Source organism: Anopheles stephensi, chromosome 2 (genome assembly GCF_013141755.1).
Source record: "Anopheles stephensi strain Indian chromosome 2, UCI_ANSTEP_V1.0, whole genome shotgun sequence".
NCBI classification, from domain to species: Eukaryota; Metazoa; Arthropoda; class Insecta; order Diptera; family Culicidae; genus Anopheles; species Anopheles stephensi.
In genome coordinates, this window is record NC_050202.1 from 33,963,078 (window position 1) to 33,969,597 (window position 6,520).

At 42.9% G+C, this 6,520-nt stretch overlaps 1 long non-coding RNA gene across 1 annotated transcript; it reads right to left on the reverse strand.

Annotated features, from left to right (window-relative positions):
- Positions 1–875: 875 nt before the first annotated feature.
- LOC118503146 lies at positions 876–5,930 on the reverse strand. Its single transcript, XR_004905143.1, has 2 exons — positions 5,213–5,930; positions 876–4,849 (listed from the first exon to the last, which is right to left on the reverse strand). It is a non-coding gene; the product is annotated as an uncharacterized LOC118503146 (long non-coding RNA).
- Between the last annotated feature and the right edge of the window lie 590 nt (positions 5,931–6,520).

Genomic DNA, 6,520 nt, shown 5'->3' on the forward strand with positions numbered 1-6,520 from the left:
CCATACAGAATCGGGAAAATTTCACCTTTGTCTTCCCTCCGGAAATTGGTCCCGCACTTTGGTGCCTCCCCACTCCGTCGGAAGAATTAGGCGAAATCAAGCCAAGCAAGAACCACGGTTAAATACTTCTCCTGGTTATCCAGGAAAAAAGGCTAATCGTCTGATCGAGCTACGGCATTCCCGTTGTCCACGCCAAGTTAGTGAAGTGCGAGTCCGCCGCTAAAAACTTCTCTTGGTTATCCAGGAAAAAAGGTTAGCCGCCCGATTCAAGCAACTCTGACAAGGCCAGGAATTTGCGCGCAGATTTCCCGAATCGATCATACCTTCTCTTGGCCGACTCGAAATAACAATTGGTGGCTCCAGAGAGGAGTTGTTAATATCCGCGCGCGTTAACAACTCACAGTACGAATTCCGAAAAAACGTTCAGACATCAGCGTCAAATGAGTGCTCCGGCCAACCGTGAAAATCGAAGTGAAGATCCGGCCCACGACCAACAACCCAGGGAAGCTGTCGAAGAAGTAGCGCTAAACGAAGTGCAAGTAAATCCGCCGCCAACGTATAGGGAGATACACCTGGAGATCGTGGAACGCTACGAAGTAATCCTAGGAGATTACAGTCTGAGCCACGAAGAATACCAGGTGGACAGCCGAAGGTTCTCTAGCGACAACGAACCTGTGGAGGACTTCGCGGATGAGCTGGCGACAACAATAAGAGAGCTCTTAGAGGTCGGCAGAACAATACCGGACACGCTGATAGAGCAATTCTTTGAATCGGTAAGTAGGTACTCGGACGGAGTGCTTACGCGGAATGGTTTGTGTGCGGAGTTAATGAAAATAGAACGCGAACTAATTGAAAAATAAATTTGAATCGAAAAGTGAAGGTTGGATAATTTGGTGATTTAGTGAAAAAAATCCGAAACAACTCGAAAGAAACTTTAAATGTTTAGCGAAGACGTCTATGCTTATGAAAGAAAGCGTATTACAGCATAGATGTTTAACAATACCGGTTAACCGCAGAACAATAAGTTAACCGAGTGAATGACGTTGCGATCGCATTAAAGCGCTCAAGTTTAAACAAATTTAGGACTTAAAATTACCAGTGCATAAAGGAAGCTTATTAGCAATAAGCACGTGGGAACGAGTTCTCGTAAGGCGTATATTAACGGAGTAAGTCAGTGACCATCGGCGCAGATGGTATTTTAGTACGACTCCGGAGTGAAGTATCAGCGAGATCGAGACCACATTAAACTACCGGGCACTTCAAGGAAAGGTAACACCGAAAACGGTAAGTCAAACTTTCTTATTTTATAGCTCAGAGTAGGCATTTTAAAGATCTGCCGACATGCCTTATAAATTTACCACGAACACATCAGGCAGTTGCCGGGCTCCTGGCCGTTGAAGCAGTTCGACGAATCGGTTCCAACGAATAAGCGAAAGGCTGAGTGGATGCGTTTTCGTGATCAGTTCGAGAGGATAGTGGCGTGCAAGGCGTCTGTTGATCCGAAAACCCAAGTGACGGGAAGCTATTTGCTGCGTATAATCGAGATGCAGGAGCGGAATTTGGCACCTAAAACTCCAGACATTTAAAAGGAAACGATCCGAGCACTCGATACTTATTTTAACGATTTGTGCGATGCGTCGAAAGAGCGACTGAAATTCCGGGAAATAAGGATGAATGCTAAGGAGCCGTTTGCAGATTGGGTGCTGGAGAAGCAAGCATCTTTATGAGAATTCGTGGAAATACAGCGGGAGGAGGAGATGATGCAGGCTATAACAAGGCGTTCGATTCAGACAATTGCCGATAAGTTATACAAAATGGCAAGTTTTTTCGGAAATCCGCACGGAGCCTGAGGAATTAAAACCTTGTGGAATGGAGATAGCATCTCAACGAGCGGAGGAGGATCAGCGGTCAGTTTTAAGACCAGTGAACGCTGTAAGGTTAATGAACAATGTAGCTCGTCGGGATAAGCCTTATAGGTTAAAATGGGAAAAAATTCGGGAGAATGAATCTCGAATGACAAAAATGCCATATCACCAATTGATCACCAAAAAAAAAAAAAATCACAATGATCACCAATGATCATTGGTGATTAATTTTTTAGTAGACTCGGGAGCAACAGTTAACACGCTCACTACCAAGAGATGGAGTGAAATCAAGAAAGAATGTCGTTCTGTGGTTCAGGAATTGATTTCCCACCCAGAGGAAAATTTAAGAGGGTATGCAGCAACCCAACGTTCTTTACATGTAATTTTTTCATTTAAGGCGTGTGTAGAAGCTAAGGATGTAGGGAAAGTAGGCAATTTGCTTAGTTTTGTGTAGTAGATGGCACAGAGGTATCCCTTCTCGGTTTTGAGACAGCGTGTCAGTTGGGGTTGCTTAGAATAGGTCTGAAAGACCAAAAAGGATTCGGTAATATCGAATCAGGATTCGGTAATACCGATCTGTCAGACAATTCGGTAATACCGAAACAGATAATTAGATACAACGTTCCAATGGCGTTCGAAAATGCAGTTAATGAGAGAATTGCTGACATGGAGAGAAAAAAATTAACAAAAGAGCTGACGGAACTGAGGACAAAATAACATTTGCGTCACCCTTGGTTCTAGTTCCAAAAGGCCCAAAAGATTAACGAATGGTGATTGATTATCGCGAGGTAAATAAGGCCATTATTCGTGAACCTTATCCAATGCCATCTCTTGAAAAGCTATGGACAGAAATATCGCATAATAATGGGGGGTTTTTCTTTACTAAGTTGGACATAAAAGATGCATACTTCCATATAGAGCTTCATAAGGAGGTTCGTAATTTTACTACCTTTATGACGGCTAATTGATGCGTTTCACAAGGTTGCCTTTTGGCTTGTCGTGTGCACCTGAGTTATTCCAAAGTGTCATGATGAGATTATTTACCAACGTCAAGAATAGTATCGTATACATGGATGATGTTCTTGTTTACGCGCGCTCATTAGAAGAATTGAGCAACATGGGAAAAGAAGTGAAAATGGTTATGCAATTGAATGATTTGGCAATCAATGAAAAGAAATCATTGTATGATCAAGAGGAGGTAGAGTTTTTAGGGTTCACAATCGACGAAAGGGGAATACTCCCCACAAGGCAGAAAATATCAGACATTTTGAAATTTGAGAGGCCAAAAGACGTTTCAGAGGTGAGGAGTTATACTGCCAGGCCCACTTTTCCCTGAGAGGGCCCTCTCGTAATGAGAGGTCCTTGCCCCTATACATGGACAGTAAAGACGAACACGGTGACATGAAATTTTTAGTTTTGCAAACGACCGACGGATCCCCTCTCCCTAAAAACTCTTTTGTTATTGGCAAATCCCTTTCCTCCCTTGCTGGTCAATTTTCCGAGCCCGGAAAAACCGATCGACAACGGTAAAAAACTCCTTATTAAAACCCGTAGCTCAAAACAATTCTGATCGCTCCAATCCCTTACTAAAGTTATTGACGGAATCCCGGTGACAGTGACTCCCCATACCAACCTCAATAGTGTCCAATCCAACCTAAAAGGCCTCAGCGACGACGAAATTTTAAAAGAACTCAAGGACCAGCAAGTGATTTTTGTGCGTAGATTCACGCGAAAGATGAACGGAGACATCGTGAATACTCACATTTTCCTGCTTCGTATAAACGCCACCTCAACCCATGATGTGCTACCACTGCGCTCATTACGGCCACACCAAAATGAGTTACAAAGTAGCACAATCCTGCACCAACTGCGGTACGCCTGCCCACGGAGACTGCATCTTCGATCCCTTGTGCATTAACTGCGCTTCAGAGAAGAAGAAGCAATCATCAAATACAAGGTAGATCATAACTGTTCGAATGGTAAAGCACGTAGATTTGTCTCTTCACCCGTAATTCCTTCCTCTATCTAACAAATTCTACCAGATCCGAAGTGGCAAGGGGTAAGTCAAACTTTCAAAATTTCAAAAGGTGGTGAAAAGGAAATCATTCCTTCGTCTACGACGCGACTGTGTGTATCGGAGGATACCTTCGAAGAAAGCATGCTATGAATGAGACAGATGGGGTCAATTGATATATGACAAACTGACACGAAACTCAAAACCAGAAGAATGCTGGCCTTTAGTAAAGGCCCATAAGGAAAGGCCACTTCAGGGAATGTTACTTCCATACAAGGAATGTGGTTTGTACACAAGGTGAAAACCGATCCCGTTAAGAATCAGACCTGTGGAAGTAAGAAACAAAGAGAGGGTACGTTATGAAGGATGTAAGAACAGTTAGTAATCTCAGGTTGCCAATCCAATCATAGTACTACACGGAATTAAGCAATAAATGCTCTCAAAAGAATGATTTACCCGCACAGGGCTATAGAAGCACTTCGAATAGGAATTACACAATTTCCTATTAAAGTGAATAACCCATGTGTTTGGCAAGTCAGGACTTCAACTGCAATTGGAGAGTTCGCTCTTGTAAAACTGGGAGATCTTTTAAAATGAATGGTAAAAGTAGAGCATGTACGTACTAAGAACGAAAGAAAGAAAGGTAAAGCACACAAAACACGATTATGCGACCAAATTGGAAGTACAACGTTTCACACTGAAGCATAAGCTCCAAGTGTATCTACGGCCTATGCCGTGTATAAGTAAACTTATTAGCGATCAGCTGTCCTGTCAGCCGAATGTTGACTACGCTGCTTCGACTCCAGCTTGGTTATTAATCCGGTTGATTGTGCGTTTATCTGCGACGACTCCGATGCATTAGGTCAGTGTCGAGCTGCTCTCCGGTAACGCGAGCTTGCAGCCGAGACATGTCAAGTTTACATGACTCGGGCAGTTTCTGTGCCGCACCATTCCGCCGCGAAAAGCGCACCTGCAACAATCAAAAACACAGATAGAATCAGTGGAAGCATTGGCAGCGAGAATGAAGCTGAAAAGATGACTTCAAAAAGTCCTGAACTATCTTTACTTTAAGGAAGGATAGGAGTATAATCATCAAGCAAAATGAGACTCCAAATATGATCAGAACAATCTGATTCAGGAGGGAGACATAATAGGCCACATATAAGACTGAAAACAGCAAATGAGGGCCATGTATCTTAAACATGTTAGGGAAAATTGAAATCTGTTTGGCGATCGGAGTCCCTCAGCATAAAACTCCAATGTTGGTCCTCGGTGCAACACAGCGATTAGACAAGAAAAATGTAAAGTATAACACTATCAAACGTCAATATACCTTGCGCTTTTTGTGTTTGTCGTCTTCTTCAATCGACTTGAACGTCTGAGGACGCTGGACGGATAACGGCTGCCTAGTTGCTTGAGATCTTTAGGCTCTTTTGCGATTTGATTTACAGCTTCGTGGGCTGTGTCTAACGTAGTTTTCAATTATTTTCACTTCATGGTCGGTAATATCCATCTCATCCGGTTCCACTTCTGTTGCGTGTCTCGTGCGATCACTGCTTAGCCTCAGATTGCGGCTACCTTCCCCTTGTCTGCGGCTTCGTTGCACCGTTGCTCACTTATCACTTTACTCGTCATCACACACTTTACTCGATAGCACATTTTCTATCACTTTTTCGTACACGAACGCTCAACTTAGATCAGTTGGACATCAAAGTTTTCAAAATGCACCAAACTTTAAACACTCTCCAAACGTTGCACAAATCTCACAACAGCCGTTGCCAAGTCTCCATCTCACGTTTTTCCACGCATCACAACTCCTCACATGTATTATCGTTTTGTCGCATCCCGTTTTTATGCACTCACTGCGATGCTCGTCCTGTATAATGGACCAACTCGTCGTTGAATAAATATTGCGATCGACGGGATTTTCTTCGTTGTTCCCATAGGAGACAAACGACGATGTTGTTGAAAGCTCTTTGTGGGAGTTCATGGCGACGACAACTTTAGATCTTGCTTGATGGAGCGTTCAGAGCGAATTGACTGTCCATAATGTGTGCGACCATTATTTATACCGTTGAGGAGTTGGGCTTTTTACAAAAGCTAGTTTCTTTTTTCGTACCTGTTTCAGGTTATGCTTTTCTTAAAAGTGTTGTTTATTTATTTAATTACCCTGTTCGATGGTGTTGGGTTTTTTGAGGCCAAATTGTTTTGGAGGTAATTACAATACCCACGTCGGTTACCTGTAGCCAAATCATACGTATTCCGTAAGAGCCGTAAGACGTACCCTTCCTTTGTAATTCTACCTGACAACACAACTGGAGCAACAGGGATGATTTCTTGCAGGGGGGGGGGGGGGGGGTTGATGATTTCTTGCAGCAACAGGGTAGCGGCGTTACCTGAATCCGGTGTATGTTGCAAGTACATCTTGTCGATACATGTATCTCCAGCCCATTTTAAAGCTTTTTTTTGATTATTATATAAGGCTGGAATGGAAAAGCATGCCAACCATAAAATTAAATGTTGTTACTGAAACGGACGTTTGTCTCCATGGCGGCAAAAAGCAAATTAAATTACAAAAAAGCTACAGAAAACGACCAATCAAAACGATTGGATTTATACAAGAATCAATCGTCCATTCTGT